Source organism: Rhinopithecus bieti, unplaced genomic scaffold (assembly GCF_001698545.2).
Source record: "Rhinopithecus bieti isolate Rb0 unplaced genomic scaffold, ASM169854v2 scaffold_2294, whole genome shotgun sequence".
In the NCBI taxonomy this organism is placed as follows: Eukaryota; Metazoa; Chordata; class Mammalia; order Primates; family Cercopithecidae; genus Rhinopithecus; species Rhinopithecus bieti.
Genome location: NW_016803705.1, coordinates 1157212 through 1175338, shown reverse-complemented (window position 1 = coordinate 1175338; position 18127 = coordinate 1157212). Strand labels below are relative to the sequence as shown.

At 38.0% G+C, this 18127-nt stretch overlaps 1 protein-coding gene and 1 pseudogene across 1 annotated transcript in view; one reads left to right on the top strand and one right to left on the bottom strand.

The window, feature by feature from the left end:
* Positions 1-18127, bottom strand: part of STIM2 (stromal interaction molecule 2) — a 166746-nt gene that overhangs the window by 141448 nt on the left and 7171 nt on the right.
* Positions 11388-12130, top strand: LOC108515143 (protein FAM64A pseudogene; annotated as a pseudogene).

Genomic DNA, 18127 nt, shown 5'->3' with positions numbered 1-18127 from the left:
TCATATATATATATATATATATATATATATATATATTTATATAACCTGAGGTGCTACATTTGACTTCATTCTCATAATGCAACTAGCACTGAACGCTGTATTTTAAGTTTTACTGCTCTTATAAACTACATAGCCTGATTATCAAGGTAAACAATTTGTATATCCGAAAGTTACATTCTGACTTCACCCAGGCAAAACTCAAACCTGAAAAAATACTCAGAAACGAAAACTATGTTACAAACATCATACATTAAAATCCTATATGCTTTATTCAAAAGAGGATCCTTCATACCATCAATATTTACAACTCAAGCCTTGATACCCCTATTTTCCAGTCTTAGCAGATACCAAAAAATAAAAAGATACCTGTCCAGTAAATAAGCTGATATAATCGTATGCTGATGACTCCATTTATTTACATTCAAAAACAGGGAAACACATCTATGGCATTCAAGTAAGGACAGCAGTTACTTGGGCAAAAGCACATAGCGATTTCAAGAGGGCATGGAGGACTTCTGGGTAAAGGCAACGCTACGTTTCTTGATCTGGGTGCTAATAACATGTGCGTATTCACTTTGTTAAAAATGGTTGAAATGAGCTGTATACTGATGATTTGAGCCCTTTTCTGTACAGTTATACTGTATTTAAGTAAAAAGCTTTTGGAAAACTAGATATCACAGCAATTCAAAACCATGAAAAATAAGGTTGAACATGAACAGCGAAACACAAATCAACAATCCTTAAGAATATCTGTGTTTTTGCATGTGTACCAACGCTAATATTGTGCCTATTAACAGCACCCACTACATTCTAATTAAGAAAGTAGGGAAATAAGTAACACATTTTGAAATAATTTGCCTCCAAAATGTTTGAAATAAAGTAAGTTTTATAACTCAAAGGAGTCAAGGTTCAATTATTCAAGAGGCAAGAGTGGTTAATGATATGAATCTTGTGAGAATTCTGTCTCACCCACTTGCCAGTTCCGTGAACTCGTGTTTAACCTCTCTGGGTCTGTGTTACATCACCTATAAAATAGGGATCTACCCCATAAGCTTGTGAAGACTAAATGAGTTATTTCATGTAAAGCATTCAGAGCAGGTGCCTGATATATGTAAGTATTCAATAAATGGTTGTTCACTCATGTGGGATACTTAATCCCCCAATGGTGCTAAATAGGGTGTTTCTACTACGGCCAACTGACAGATGAACAATGAAATGCAAAGAGCCCCTTCTTAAAATAGCTTGTACATTACCCTGCCTATACAACGAGACAACTTCCTATTAGTTTACTTTATATTTAAATGTCCTAAAGTAGTTGCAGTAGAAGCAATAAGTCACACTCTAGCCCTATTCTGGTTCTTTTCTAAACCTTTATTACAAACAGGTTTAAGAATTAAATAACCATTTTAAGTAGAGCATCATCATAGAAGGAAACTGTAGGATTTTAAAATACAGTAACAGCTAATGCTTTCTAAGAGTTACTATGTAGAAAACACTGTATTAAACATTTTCCTATACTGATCTTTATTGCTCACAACAACCCTATTAAGTAGGTATGTTGTTCACCCTCACTAAAATGGCCTAAGTCTCTTTTACTGGAGAACACATTTTATTTCACCTTTTCACCTTCCTAACCAGTCACACACAGTCTCCCACATCGAAGGGGCTCAGGGTTATTTGCAGGAACTGGTTCGTTATAAAGATGATTGGCTGTAACTCTCAAGCCCAACTTGCATTTGGGTGAATTCTAGAGTTAGTACCTTCTTTTCCAGAGAAATGTAAGGAACTCAGGTATCTAATCCCATTATTTCAGTCCCATTTGAGATAACTTCCCTGGTTTGCTGAGAGGCTCATCCATTTGTGACATATTAATCCAGGTAACAATCTGATAATACTGTTGCTCACAGTAACTTTTCAAAGAGTAAGATAAATGCCGAGGATCAATTTCATGGCTATATAATATGAAAATAAGCTATCACCATCATACCAAAATACATAACCTTACAGATTTACATGGCTCACTCAGCACAGCCATGTATATGGTGCTTTGTTTCTGTCAATTACAAAAGGAACATTTGATACAGCATTAAGTCTCCTTCAAAGAGATTAATAAACATAGCAGTAAATTTTCATTTGTAAATTAACCTTCAGAGTCTTTTCATACTGTATTTTAATTATACAATTCTATTTTTACTGCAGCTGTGTTATAAAGAATGGATCTGTTAAACTGCTTTGCCCACCGTAATGTAACTTATTATACACTTTCAGTACCTCAGTCAACGTCTTAGCATATACTAGTATACCTTATTCCTGTGTTTCTATAATACAGTAATTCCAAGACATTGTGCCAATCCCTCTATTTCCTAACGGAAAAAAATACCTAATTGACTGAACACCAAATTATATACAATATAAGACAGGTATATACGTGCATGTTTTCAATTTAATCCTTACCATGACCTTTAAAGACAGTGATTATCTCTTTACTTTTAACCCAAGGAGAAATTGAAGCAAAGGATTCTGAGTTAGCAAATAATATACCATTTATATGCAAGTTTATTTATAAAGCCTAGTTCATTCCTTTATTTCACACAGTTTTCCTCCCAACCCTCCCTCTTTCTCATGCTTCAGGGTAGGCTTCTCTGATCATCAGTCCCCATGGGAGAAAAGACACACAAGGCCGAGCGCGGTGGCTCACACCTGTAATCCCAGCACTTTGGGAGGCCAAAGTGGGTGGATCACCTGAGGTCAGGAGTTTGAGACTAGCCTGGCCAACATGGTGAAACCCCGTCTCTAATAAAAATACAAAAAAAATTAGCCGGATGTGGTGGCGTGTGCCTGTAGTCCCAGCTACACGGGAGGCTGAGGCATGAGAATCACTTAAACCCAAGCAGTGGAGGTTGCAGTGAGCCAAAATGGCGCCACTGCACTCCAGCCTGGGTGACAGAGTGAGACTCCATCTTAATTTAAAAAAAGACACACAGACAGCACCTGGATTTACATATAATAGTTGAAGCCATAACAAGAGACTAATGGGCCAGGTATAGTGGCTCATGTAATACCAGCACTTTGGGAGGCCGAGGCAGAGGACTGCTTGAGCCTGGGAGTTCAAGACCAACCAGGGCAATATAGTGAGATCCCATTCCTACAAAAAAATACAAAAATTAGCTGGGTATGGTGGCCCATGCCTGAATTCACCCCCAGCTATTAAGGAGACTGAGGCAGGACGATCACTTGAGCCTGGAAGGCGGAGGTTGCAGTGAGCTACAATGGCACCACTGCACTCCAGCCTGGGTGACAGAGCCGGACCCTGTCTCCAAATAAAAAAAAAAACACAGAAAGAAAACAAAAGAAAGAAATTTAAGAAACTAGGTTTCTAGATAAAACCAGAATTACAAGGGGGCACTGCTTCTTGGCCTTTTGGCTAAGATCAAACGTAAAATTACAATTGGGGGAAAAAATTAGCAACAACTGAAACTTTACAAAACTGGAAAAAATGAAACCGCAATTAACTTATTATTAATAGAAAGCTCAACCCTTTTCATGGTATCACATTTTTACAAGAATCACCGTAAGAGAATGTCAGAAAAGAATCAGTCTTCATCTTCTCATTAGTTTTACACATCTTTTGCCAGAGCAATCTCAACCCCCAATTACAAGGGACAGTGTATTTAACAACACAGAAAAGGGAAACCAATCATACTCTAAATAATCAAAGAAATAAAAACATGACATTTCACTGAAAATACCAAAGATTCTTTTTCAATAAAAACGCTATTGGGCACTCAAAAACACAATCCTTCCAGAAAGCAATCTGTCAGTAAATATACACAAATATGTATTTTTTGAACCTTAAAATATTCATATCTTTTAATTTAACAGTATGCTTCTAGGAAGGTGTCCTTAAAATCCAAAGTGCAGAAAAGATTTATGCAAAAAATGTTTATAACAATATTTTTTAAAGAAAACTCCAAACAATCTATCCAACAATGGGAATCTATCCAACAATGAGTAAATAATTTATATCTTCCATTCCATTTAATAGTTAAGAAAAAGCTCAGGATACATTGGATTTTTAAAAGATGCAAAATTCTATCTAAAAGGATTGCAACTTGTCTTAGTCCATTCAGGTTGCTGCAACAAAATACCTTATACTGGGTAATTTAGAAAGAACAGCAATTTTTTTGCTTATAGTTCTAAAGGCTGGGAAGTCCAAGATAAAGGCACCAGCAGATTCAGTGTCTGGTGAGGGCTCTCCTGCTTTACAGGTGGCACCTTGTTGCTATATCCTTACATGGCAGAAGGGAAGGGCAAAAGTGGCTTTTTTTCTTTTTTTGAGATGGAGTCTCGCTCTGTCGCCCAGGCTAGAGTGCAGCAGTGCAATCTCGGCTCACTGCAACCTCTGCCTCCAGAGTTCAAGTCATTCTTCTGCCTCAGCCTCCCAAGTAGCTAGGACTACAGGCATGCACCACCACACCTGGCTAAATTTTCTATTTTTTGTAAAGACGGGGTTTCACCATATTGGCCAGGCTGGTCTCAAACTCCTGACCTCAGGTGATCTGCCTGCCTCGGCCTCCCAAAGAGCTGGGATTACAGGCATGAGCCACCACACCCGGCCCCCTCTGGCCTCCTTTAGAAGGGCACTAATCCCATTCATAAGGGTTTTGTCCTTATGACCTAATCACTTCCCAAACGCTCGACCTCAGTACCACCATCACCTTGAGGGTTAGGTTTCAATATATAAATGTTGGGGAAACACACATATTCAGAACATAGCACAACTACATAAAATAATAGCACATATACATATAAAAAGAACAATACCAAAATGGTTCTTTCTGAAGAGTACAATTTATTTTATTCTTGTCTACACTTACATATATTTTCCAAGTTCAAAATAAGAAAACCTACGTATGTAAGAATAAAATTTGAGATAACATAGTACCCATTTCAAGAATCCTAAGATCTTTGAAAAAAATCATTTCTAAAACATTTAAGTTACCGCATCTGGTTTAAAATGCATTAAATATTTTCTCTAGTTTAATTCTAATTTGGCTGTCTATTCTCAGGGGAAAAAAATTATATATATACATATATATATATGAAGGTTTATGCACAAAAGGTATGAACCAAGGCATTCATCCAAAAAGTTTTATGGAGTACCTATGAGACACTGTGTACTATCTAGACACTACATGTAGTAGTATACTACAGGGCCCAATCCTTTTACAGCTTATATTTCTGTGGATAAGTACAGGTAACAAGTTAATAAGCACATTAAAATGTAATTTCTGGTTAGAAGTATTATAAAGGAAATTAACAAAATACTGTGTATGTTTATCAGAGACAGTACAGACTGAGCCTGCTCCTATAGGAAGTCACCAAAAAAAGTCCTGAGAAAAATACAAAACCGAAAATATACTACATCCAAACATGCAAAAAGCTGAGCAAGAACAATCAAGACATGGGAAACCTCAAGTGCCAGGGCCCAGAAACAGAGAAAGAGTTTCACATACTCCAGCAGCAGAAAGGAAGCTGGGTAGATGGAAATGGTAAAAACAGATGAAGCTACAAAGGTAGACAGGGGCCAGATCATGCAGCGATTTGCAGCTCAGCGTGAAAGGTTTCTATTTTATCACAATTACGTGAGAAGTCATTAAAGAGGGGGGAGAAAATTATCTTACGTGTACAGTCTTCTGAGATTAGGCTGCAGAAGGTAAAAAACGATAACAACAAGTTAGGAAGGTACTGCAGGAATCCCAGTAAGAGGGAACGGTAGCCTAGACCACAGTGATGGCAATGAAAATAGAAAAAAGCAGAGAAACTCAAGACATAATGTAGTGGCTAGAACCGACAGTATTTGCTGGCAGGAGGTCAGAATGTGGGCAATGAGGGCCCAGAACAATCAAGTATACCTCTTAGGACTCTGGCTGAATCATTACTTACAAAGCTAAAACTTAAAGTGTGTTTCTAATAATAAGGAATAGTTATGTATACTATGAAGCATCCATGAGATGAAACATTACTAATGTTTGTGGAAGGCTTGCTTCTCTTTACTATCTATGAGGTAATGGACATGATACTTATATAGTCCTTCAGTTTCCCCAAATAATTACTACAAATAATACCTATTTCTCTCATAGAGTTGTTGGGAGAATTAAATGTGAACCTATGAAAAGCACTTAACACAGTGACTGTACTCGATAAATTAAAGCTATCAGAAGTCATAGTCATAACATCTCACCACCCAGAATAAAAAAAAAAAAAAGGTATTCAATAAATGTTTTGTAGATGAATAGAAAAGCAGATAAAAGAAATGGTATAATATCCCAGGTCACCTGACTCAATTCCATAATCCTTCCACAAAACTATGCACTCTTCACCACAGGCAGGTAAAAAAAAGATTAAGAGTTTCACAACCGTTAGACTGTGAAATCAACTAAGCGAAACCATGAAATCCTCATTAGAGATTTTTGGTACAAATTATACAAAAATGCAAGATCTACACTGTCATGTAGATTACATAGTTAAGTAAATACACAGTCAAGTAGATTAACTAGAATAATAGGTAAGTTTCTGAGTCACAAAAGTAATTGAAAAGTTTACTGGCCTACTCACAGGCTGATGAGTCAAGATGAATGCAATACAAAAAGAGCACATGACAGGGGAGACAAAGCAGCAAGAAAATATTAAAATACAGTCAAAAGTCAGATAGTGATATGGTTTGGCTCTGTGTCCCCACCCAAATCTGATCTCCAATTGCAATCTCCATGTGTGGAGGGAGGATCCTGATGGGAGGTGATTGGCCTACAGGGGCAGTTTCCCCCATGCTGTTCTCATGATAGTGAGGGAGTTCTCATGAGAGCCGATGGTTTTAAGTGCCGCACTTCCTTGCTCTCTCTCTCTCTCTCCTGTCGCCATGTAAGATATGCCTTGCTTCCCCTTCGCCTTCTGCCATGATTGTAAGTTTCCTGAGGCCTCCCAAGCCAGGTGGAAGTGCAAGTAAATTAAACCCCTTTTGTGTATAAATTACCCAGTCTCAGGGACTATCTTTATAGCAGTGTGAAAATGAACTAATACAGATGGGGAATACAAGTGAGTGACTAAATAAGAGAACAGAACCTGAAACCTGGAAGGAAAGGAAAAAGAGATATACCAAAAATCAGGATTAGTCAGAGTCTGAGAGACAATTACAGACTAGGAGAAGCAGGTAATTACCTCTCCCACCCACAAGGTCCAGGCAAAGATCCATTGCCCCTAAGGGAGAGACAGAAGTAAAACCCTACTACACTTCAAGGACACAGAGACCCTCCTGACCCATGATCCGATACTAAAACTAAGCAGAAGTACACTACTGCTAGAGGAAGGACAGAAAACTCTCCATCCCAAGTACTACCTCAGTCATGAGACACAATTTGGCTGCCATGGGAGGGGAAAGATTGGGGGAGAGGAGAAGACCGAAAAGGTTCTACTCTCAAGACTCAGGCTCACAAGCCCTACCTAAGACTGAGAGTAGACCAGGAAAACCAAGAACTTCTCCACCCCCATTACAAACCTAGCACATACAAAAAAGAATCCACTATAGAACAGGATGTTGCTGACAGCTGCCAACAGAGCAGTGTCTTAGTCCCTTTGTGCAGCCATAACAGAATATCTGAGACAGTGTAATTTATAAAGAACAGCAATCCATTTATATTTCCTCACTGTTCTGGAGACTGAGAAGTCCAAGATGAAGACACCAGCATCTAGCTACAGCCTTCTTGCTGAGTCACTACACGGCAGAAAGGCAAAGAGAAAGAGACAAAAGGGAGCCACACTTGCCCTATATTTTACAACATTAATCCTACCTATGAGGGCAGAGCCCTCATGGTCAAAGCACCTCTTAAAGGTCCCATTTCTCAGTACTGTTACAAGGGCAATTAAATTTCAACAGGAGTTTTGGAGAGGACAAATGTTCAAACCACAGCAAGCAGGAACACCACTCAGTCCATCCAAAGCACAAATAACAGCAACCCGACGTGAGAGAAATTTAGGTCTGTGGTGCACTGAAGGTGATGATAGTAACAACAGAGCCATATCCAGACCAAGTAATGACAAAACTAACTCAACCTACCGTACTAACAGGTGACAGAGGAGGTGTACCCATTTCCAGACACAGGTTCATCTATCATTCAAAAATTATGAGATACATTTAAAGAAGAAAAAAAAAAAAACAACCCATCGTTAAGAGATAAAGCAAACAATGGAACCAAACAGAGATTACCTAGATGTTGGAACTAATCAGAGATGCTAAAATAACTATGATTCATAAATATGTTAAAAGAGGTAAAGGAAAAGATTAATATGTTAAAGGATCTGGACAACATAAGAACAGATATGAAATTTTAGTAGGGATACGGAAACTATAAGAGAGTCAAATAGGAATGCTAAAACTAAAAATAAGAATTTATCAAAGATGGAGAATCCCTTTGACAGGATTATTCATGAACTTAGGTCAACAGGAGTCATCCAAACTGAAACAGAAAAAAAAGGGGAGAGGTGTTTTTTTAAATAAAGAAACTGTAAGGAAACACCATTATCAAATAGTCTAACATATACTTAATTGTTGTCCCAAGGGAGACTACAGAAAGCAAAGGAAAAAAGAATTATCTGAAAAGATAATGGCCAGGATTTTCCAAAATTAACAAAAGACAACCAAGATCCAAAGAGGTCAGAAAGCCCTCTTAAAATTGGTTAAGTTATAGTTACCTTAAATCAGGCAAGTCAAAGCAAAAGGTTAATACAAAACAATATAGCTTGGAATAACTAACTATTGGAAAGTACATATGTAATAGATATTGTAAAAATTTCTATCACCGATAAAAGATGACATTCTATTTACCATCTCCACATGAAAAACAAAAAAAAACTCAAATGGTCTAAAACGAAAAAAAAGACAGTAAGAGACAGAAAAAACCTAAACTGTAAAGTATAATCCAATAATTAAACATATACTATAGTTTTCTGCCAAAAGCCACTAAACCAATGAAGACACTGACTACAGTACTTTGGCCAAAAAACTGTCAATTTTCAGCAAGTACATTAAATAAAGGCATTTGGTTATGAGTTAAAAAAACAATTATTATATATAAATTTAGTAAGTCCTCTAGATGATAATTCCACTTTATGAAAACTCTAATAACCCACAAATTTATCTATGGTTTCTCATTTCCACTACTGTGAGAATGTTTACGTTAGAGTAACTGGAAAAGAAGGGATCTAGAGATTGATAAGAGTAACACAAGGCAGAGCCAGTTTTAATACTTTTAAAATGCAACCCTGAGTTAAAGGAAACCTAGGTAAAGTCCACTTGGCCTTAAAAGTGTATCCCTGTGACTCAAAAGTGGGAAAGTGTTACAATCCAAAGACCTACCTAGGTGGTGGGAACAGAGGCAGGAGAGACTGTCCAACATCCTCATGTCTTAACATAAAGCCTCTAGAGGAAGAATTCTAATTTTACCAATACCCTGTTACTGAAGTGGTTTCATTCATAGTAGTGGAGAAATTAAAGACTTCTTAAATAAGTTTACCCCAAACCTTTTCCATTTGATTCATCCAAATCAATCAACATTTCTGAGACCGTGTGGACTCCTAAGACATGTGAATCAACAATTTCAAGTAACAAAAACAAGACATCTAGCTTCTCAATGGATTGGACACTGAGCCGCTAATATGCTCCTTTGTGTACATACTATCTACTACAAGCGAACATGGGTTTTCAAACATCTCATAAGCTACAGAAGGAAATACTGAACTCTTCCTAATAATAAAAGGATGATAAATGGAAACTAACTTTTCTGAATTACTAATTCAGAACATGCAAATGATTACTATGGTACTTTCTTTTAGCAAATATAAATATTAATAAGGGCTGTTGGGGGGCTACAGACTGTCTGAAGCCTATTTTTCCCAAAGGTCTGTTTTTCAATTTGAAATTTTCCTAGTATAAGATTTTCAAGAACATCCCCATAATAATTAGAAAGGAATTGTCTATAAACATATCATGTCTTGCTTGGGAATTTGTATTTAACTAAAAACAGCTCCCATTTATCTAGAAATCTTGAAGACTGACTAAATACAAAGACTTATTATCTTTTCATTCCTACAGAGTCTGTTCTCATGTTGTTACATTATAAATTAGAGGCCTGAGACTCATACCAGCTTCTTACTCCTTTACTAATCTAGAACATGAAGGAAAAAATAATCCTAATTGTTAACGTATTTAGGGCTTATGATGAATCTATCATGACTACCAGCCACCTGACTGAAAACAAACTTAAAGACTTCAAAATGTAAAACTAAATTTTTAGTACACTACAAAAGTTACCAGATAATGTTATAAACACGTTTAAACAACTCATCATAGGTTATTCATATATAAGTTTAGTTACATACAGAGGACCAGCATATGTGCATATTTCTATAAGATTTTTAAACAAATCTCATAAAAAATACTATATAGCACATGGCAAAAATAACACAAAACTAGGAGTTAACAGATCTGAGTTCTAATTCTAGGTCTATTACACTAAGTTAAACTTGATTGTAAGTTAAGAATATGGATATGCTTTGTATAAAACTCAAAGAGATTTATCATTGTGATTTGTATAACTGATATTATGAGTTAAAAGATTAATAAATAAAACCAATGTGCCATTCAGTTTCAATTAGAGGAATCTGCAAACTAGTGAGTACTGGAATGCGTAGCAATCATAATAAGAAGAAGCTGCTAATTTTATTCTAAGACCACATACTGCACGTAGCAAAACTACAATTGCCCAACAAATGACCACAGCATTAAAAGTAAAATTATGACAGCAGCAACTTCATTAGTTTAGTTTTCTCCTACTTCTCCGGCATCTAAAAAGTGTCTGCTGTCTAGCACATAGTAGACATTCAAACATTTATTGAATAAATATCCTCCACAACTAAGTGCCACAATATAACCTCACAGTCTATGCATAATACTTATCGATTTTACTACTTCCAATTTCATATTAACCAGCACTTTTTAATGTTCTTAAAATCTGTGAGACTATAAATCAAATAAAATTGTAACATTTTAAATAATCCATTCTTTTATTTCCCTAAACTTGAAAAGATACGAAATTATCCATTAAAAGAGGAGAGTTCATAACTTAAGCCAAATGAGTAATATATTAATAACTGCTCAGTTTATGTAAATGAAGAACTGAAAACTGATCCTATAACATTTGTCCACTAGAAGTTACTAGTCACCAATAAAGATATGCCACAGTTCTTCCTAAAAGTACTTAACAGTACTTGGTGTCAGGTGGACGTTGTGGGTGCTGGGGCCTAATGGTTACACAAGACTCTTGGGCAGGCAGATGGCTTCTCGGTGGCAGGCTGTAGGGGCCTCTGTGCACTGGAGATCTCTCCAGCACCAGGAGCAGCTTGAGGACAGCAAGGAGCTGCAGCCTGTGGCCAGCCATCCAGGAGACCTCTGCCACAGCCCTGGGTTCCCTGTGCAGACAGTTACAAAGGAGGCTGCCCCTGACAGTCGTCAACCTCAACCTCTGGGGAGACCCCTCCTGGAAACACCTGGAAACCCCAGAGCCAGGGCAGCAGAGCCTCCAGGCTACAGCTCGCTCAGCTAAGAGTGCCTTGGATGCCAAGTACCAGAGAATCCAAGAGTCCTGACACCAAGTGGCTAGTGGAGACTCAGGTGAAGGCCAGGAGGAGGAAGAGAGGGGCAGAGAAGAGCAGTGGATCCCCAACTCACAGCCTGAGCCAGAAGAGCACCCAGCTGTCTGGAGGCGCCCCTGCCCACTCAGCCGCAGACCCCTGGGAGAAGGAGCATCACTGCCTCTCTGCCCGGATGGGTTCACATACCCACCCACTACGGCGGCTGAGGCGGGAGTCTGCCTTCCAGAGCCCTTACTCCTTGACAGAGCCCCTCTGCTCTCCCAGCGAGTCTGACAGTGACCTAGAGCCTGTGGAGGCAGAACAGCATCTCCAGAAGCTGTCCCAAGAGCTGGAAGAAGCCATTATGGCAGAAGAGAGTGGTGACATGAGCATCTCTCTCACTGATGACAGAAGAAGTGCCCTACAGGAAACAAGCCCTGTCTGATCACCAAAACTTCATATCCAAGGATGTCTGTACTTCCCCATGAGCTTCCTGGACAAAGGAGTCATTAGTAACCCTGGGCCACTGCTAACAAGGACCTAACAAGGGGCCCAGAGCCCCCTGCTCTGGCCACATCTAGCCAAAATGATTTAGTTCAGAACTAACACGGCAGCAACAAGAATGGAAAAAACATTTTTTTTTTTTTCAGACGGAGTCTCACTCTGTCACCCAGGCTGAAGTGGAGTGCAATGGCATGATCTCAGCTCAGGGTTCAAGCAAGTTTCCTGCCTCAGCCTCCTGAGTAGCTGGGATTACAGGCACCCAGCATCATGCCTGGCTAATTGTTGTATTTTTGTAGAGATGGGGTTTCACCATGTTGGCCAGGCTGGGCTGAACTCCTGACTTCAGGTGATCTGCCTGCCTCGGCCTACCAAAGTGTTGGGATTACAGGTGTAAGCCACTACACCCGGCCTGTTATCCTCTGAATTAAACCCAAACATAATGTAATAAGGTCTATGCGGCTCTGTACCATCCAGTCCTTCGCTTTTCTATAGCCAGATCTCATCCAACATTCCCCCTCCCTCAAGATGCTAGGTCAAAATTAATACTCTTTCACTTCTTCAAATAATTCCAATTCTGTCTTGCCTCAAAGTCTCTGTCCGTGTGGAATGCTATTCCCCAGTTCTTCAGACTTGGCTCTTTATTGTCTTCCAAGATGCCACCTTAAATGTGACCTTCTCAGAAGCCTTCTCTAGCCTACCTATATTAAAAACTGCCCCCACATTATTTTCTATTTTATGTCTCTTTTGTTCCTTAATAGCATTTCTCACAACTCAAAATAGCATTTGTATTTTCTATCTTCCCAACTGAAATGCAAGCTCCATGGGAACAAAAACTTCAAACTCATTCATCTTTGTATCCCCAATACTTATCATATGCCTGTAATATACTTGGCATTCAAATATTTACTAAGTAATTTCACATTTTTTAAAAATCACTCTATGAGCCTATTATTAAATATGTCAATATGCATATATATCTATAAAAGATTATAAAAAACAAAATTTTGATGTTATCTTTGTTTTTTGTTTTTGATTTTTGAGACGGAGTCTCACTCTGTCACCCAGGCTGGAGTGCAATGGTGTGATCTTGGCTCACTGCAAACTCCACCTTCTGGGTTCACACCATTCTCCTGCCTCAGCCTCCCAAGTAGCTGGGACTACAGACACCCGCCACCATGCCTGGCTAATTTTTTGTATTTTAGTAGAGATGGGGTTTCACCGTGTTAGCCAGGATGGTCTCGATCTCCTGACCTCGTGATCCGCTCGCCTCGGCCTCCCAAAGTGCTGAGATTACAGGCATGAGCCACCGCGCCCGGCCCATCTTTGTTATTTTTAGCTGTTGAAGTAGATGTATTTTCTATATTTACTTTTCAGTATGTTCTAAATTTTTTATAATAAACCTTTAAACTCATAAATTAAAGATTTTAAAGTCTAACATTTCAACTGCAAAATGCTTTAAATCTTTAAATGATATAAAATAATAAAGGTACAGAATGACTTAGGCTTATGATACAATTAATTTTTTTTTTTTTAGTATCATGGGGTTTCTCAATGTCACTGTCTATACTTAGCTTTATATCTCTACAGAGTTTTAACTAATCTCGGACCATTCGTGGTCCAGTTATTTAGATCAACTAACTGCTTCAAACTATGTCTTCGTACTTTTTAAAATGCAACATAAAATATCTTAATAACACTCAATAAATCAAAGCATATTTCTACAACTATCCTACCTCTGTATCTACAGATAAAAAGAATAATGTAAGTCAATAATACCTGAATACTTACCCTTGCCAGGCTCTATTCTAAGTATATATAGAGTTATTCATTTATTCTTTGCAGCCCATTTTACAGATAAGGAAATTTAGGCGCTAACAGACTAAATCATCTACCCAAAATTACAAAACCACTGTCAGACTGGGATTCAAACTCAGAAAATCCTGCTCTAGTCTAGAGGCTATGCCCTTCATCACACTATACAAAAGTGGAAACAGGCCAGGCATGGTGGCTCATACTTATAATCTAAGCACTTTGCAGGGCGAGGTGGGAGGATTGCCTAAGCCCAGGAATTTGAGATCAGCCCTGGGCAACATACCCAGACTCTGTCTCTACCAAAAAAAGAAAAAAAAAGGTGAAAACAAACTGATGGGCCAGATAAAAGTTCAAGATATAAGATGCTATGCTTCTTAAAAATTACATTCCATCATCCTTACATTTATGAAAACAAAGCACAAACAGCAATTACGCATTTATCGAAAAGCCGAGTCAAACTGTACAAACCGAGTCAAAGTTTAATTTTAAAAAGGACAAATTACTGGGCCTCAGATATATTTTATAGGAGTCGTATTCCAAGATTTCCGAATATTTAATAGCAAAATTTTGTTATTTACCAAAAATAAATGAAGGAAGAACTCCTAAGGCCATTGGACAATAAAGATCCAGAATGTAAATTAATCACAACGTTTGTATCTGCTCCTTCTCCAGCCTCATTTCCTGATTCAACTCCATATATACCTTATGCTTAACATGAAGATCCTTGGCACTGGGTGATTTTTAAAGTACAAACTATTTGAGAGCAATCCTAAATTTCTGTTAGATGTACTAACTCATGGAGATAACCTCACAGGGATTCTCTAAGGATTCAATTGGATGAAACATACAAAATGCCTGGCAAAAATTTAAATCCCACATGCAAATATGGATGATGCTGCACTGCAAAAGGGCCCAGCATTGACTCTGTCATCCTGGGTATTTGGTAATTCACAATCATATTTAGCATTCTCAAATGTCAATGCCTATAATAATCGTCACTCCCCACCCAGCTTCCTCACTTCACACCTCTGGTTTTCCACCATGCCTTTCTCCATCTGACAAACTCATACATTCTCAGCAGACACTTCTACTCTGGATATTTAAAAAAAAAAAAAAAAAAAAAAAAAAAAGGGATTCACTAACAACCTGCATCTCCACATCAAAATTAGTAACTCCATCTTTGTAATTCAGTAAAATACAGCACACAGCCTTAGGCCCTTTTACCCTTACCACAATGTATCATCACCCTTTAAGTGGATATGCCTTCTAGCAGACTACAAGGTAGGGTGAATATCTTACTGATCTTGAAATTCCAAACACCCAACTGGTATCTGGCACAGAGGACGCACTGAAATTTTGGGTTTGCCTGCTTGTTTTTTAATAAAGTATACTAAAGAGTGAAAAAGGAATGATACCTGAAAACACGTACATCTATTATGTATCAGTTAAAATTTTTTAAACTATATTTATAATTATACTTTGTTCCAAAGAAGGGGGAAGGGGGACTTATTTTTTAATACTTCCAATAAATATTCTTATATTTTGTTATAACTTCAGTGAGGCATAATGACAAAAAGTAGATATATTTAAGATATACAATTTGATTTGATATATGCATACATTATGAAATATTCACCACAATGAAGCTAATTCACATAATCCAGCACATCACAGTCTTACCCTTTTTTTTTTTTTTTGGTATGTTAAGAACTCTTAAGGTCTACCCTCTTCACAAATTTCAAGTACAGTATACGATACTATTAACTATAGTCATATTGTTGTACATTGCATCTCCGAACTTATTTATGTTGCATAACTGAATCTTTGTACTTGAAGTTTCAACATCTCTCCATTACTCCTTTCCCTAGCCCCTGGTAAGTATTTGTCTTTCTATGCTCTGCGTTATTTCACTAAGCATAACGTCCTCCACATTCATCCGTGTTGCTGCAAATGGCAGGATTTTCTTCGTTTCTAATGCTGAATAATATTTCACCGTGCATGTGCATATGTGTCACATTTTCCTTATGCATTCACTGATGAACACTTAGGTTGTTTCCATATCTTGGCTATTGTGAAAACTGCTGAAAAGAACATAGCAGTGCAGATATCTCTAACAGGTATTTTCAGTAAATGTAGCAAGGATGCTAGATAAGCTACCACAGTAGTGGTCTTTTAAGAAACAAAATATTTATACACATTTTCCTATTTTTAGATTATGCAATCCACTCTCAGGCAATTTTCAGGTTTACATTTAAATTTTTTTTTTTTTAATTAGCCACCTCTGGTGCTTCACAGCCTGGGAGGCTGAGGTGGGAAGACTGATTGAGTCTAGGAGTTTGAGGCTGCAGTGAGCTATGATCATGTCACTGCACTCCAGCCTGGGCAACCAAGTGAGACTACATCTCTAAAAATACATAAATAATAAATGTTTTTAAATGGTCAATTTCAGCATCTTTATATTTCCAGGTACTCAAACCATAGCTGGCACAAAACCATCACTAAATATTGTTTAAAACTCTATGCACACACAGACATATTCACCAACGGCTAACTTTCTCACTTTAACCTTCAATAGTTCTATTTAGGACCCATACAACAGACCTAGAACCAAACAAACTTTTTTTTCCTTCTTTTTTTTTTGAGAGAGGGTCTCACTCCGCCGCCCAGGCCGGAGTGCAGTGGCCTGCTCAAGGCTCATTGCAGACTCGACTTCCCCCAGGCTCAGGTACCTGATTCTCCCATTTCAGCCTCCTGAGTAGCCAGGAATACAGGGGCACATCACCACGCCCAGCTAATTTTTTTGTATTTTTTGAGGAGATGGGGTTTCATCATGTTGCCCAAACTGGTCTCGAACTCCTGGGCTCAAGTGATCTGCCCGTCTTGGCCTCGAAAAGTGCTGGGATTACAGGCAAGAGCCATAGCGTACGACCCCAAACAAACACGGAATAAACATCAGAGAGTATGCAAATTCAATTCAAAAATAGGCAGGGGTACCTACAATTGCAGTTTAGCTTTTCTTTCTTAATGTGGTACCCAGAAGAAAGAAATGGCGAGGATTAATAGAGTCTGAATATGTGTAGCAAAGCAGAAATAAGAGCTAAACATAACAATGGTTCAAGGCATTGGGGAAACAGAGCAAAAATTACATACACGTCATGAATGAAAAGGTTAGAGATTTATTGCTGGACAATAGGAATAAAGAAGGGGGATTAAGATTATCTAGTTATCCAACATCAGATTTTTTAAAAAAGAAAAAAAAAGACAGTAATAGAAAACACGGGCCTGTGCAACTTGAAGTGTGCTGAGTAGGAGACAAAAACTTCAAACAAGGGTTTAAAAGACTTTTACTTATTGAGAATATTTTAAGAAACTACAAATCACTTTGACTACCCTAGGGGGTTTTGATGAGGCTGTTTATGATAAGGCTGTTTAGTATTCTGTAATCACATAAATGAGATACTCACTTCAAGCATTTTTTTTAATTAAAATCCCAGCACTTAATTCAATGAAAGTTTTTGAGGTGTTTCAGTTCCATATAATGTCAAGTTTAGGAAGATCAAAGACAGGCAGAGAAAGTGAAAATGACTAGAGGAAAAAAAGTTACACAGTGGCCAAGATCCATAAGCACACATAAAAGAAACACGCGGACAGATACAGGTACTTGGGCTCTGAGATGAATGTTAGTCCAAGTAAACTGCGCCTGCCAGGCTCTGTGGCTCCAATCAGCCTGTGTGTACTGGAAGGGAGTTACCACTATCTTATGAAAACACTGAATAGACATTATTAAACATTCTGCAACTGCTCCTAGCCTTAATCCTGAAATTGTTTCACTTTAAAGGATATGGCTGACAAGGCCCAGTAGAAAGGAAATTAGTCTCGGGACTGCAGCCATGATGCTTGTGCTGTATCACACCAAGGGCCAAAGGAAATAAAGCCAAAATTCAAATCAATCATTGGCTTGGGGTTCCCTACCCCCAATTTAGACCTTTCCTAGTAATGAAGTTCTCCGAGGAGGAAATGTTCAGCTAGACTAGGGGAACAGGAGGCTGAGAACAGAGACTTAAGAGGGAACCACCCTTAAAATCAGCAACAATGAAACTAGTCAAGGAAAATAGTTACAGAAGGT